This window comes from Protobothrops mucrosquamatus, unplaced genomic scaffold (assembly GCF_001527695.2).
Source record: "Protobothrops mucrosquamatus isolate PMUCROS unplaced genomic scaffold, P.Mucros_1.0 scaffold_300, whole genome shotgun sequence".
Taxonomy (NCBI): domain Eukaryota; kingdom Metazoa; phylum Chordata; class Lepidosauria; order Squamata; family Viperidae; genus Protobothrops; species Protobothrops mucrosquamatus.
The window spans coordinates 564,259-564,467 of NW_015386376.1; positions in this window are offsets into that span (position 1 = coordinate 564,259).

Consider the following 209-nt stretch of genomic DNA (forward strand, 5'->3'; position numbering starts at 1 on the left):
ACATAAGACGACTCGGATTCAAACCGATGTTATTTCTGTGCCGAAACAGTTCAGGAACGTATAAAAGCCCCACTGAAAGATTAGGAGCCTGAAAATCTTTGCCCAGTGAGCAACAACTGCCGCCAACACCGCCCCCCTCACACACACACCGTCCTCTTTTTACGGCTGCGCAGGGGAGAGGGGAGGGCAAGGCAGGTTTTGAACCCCCC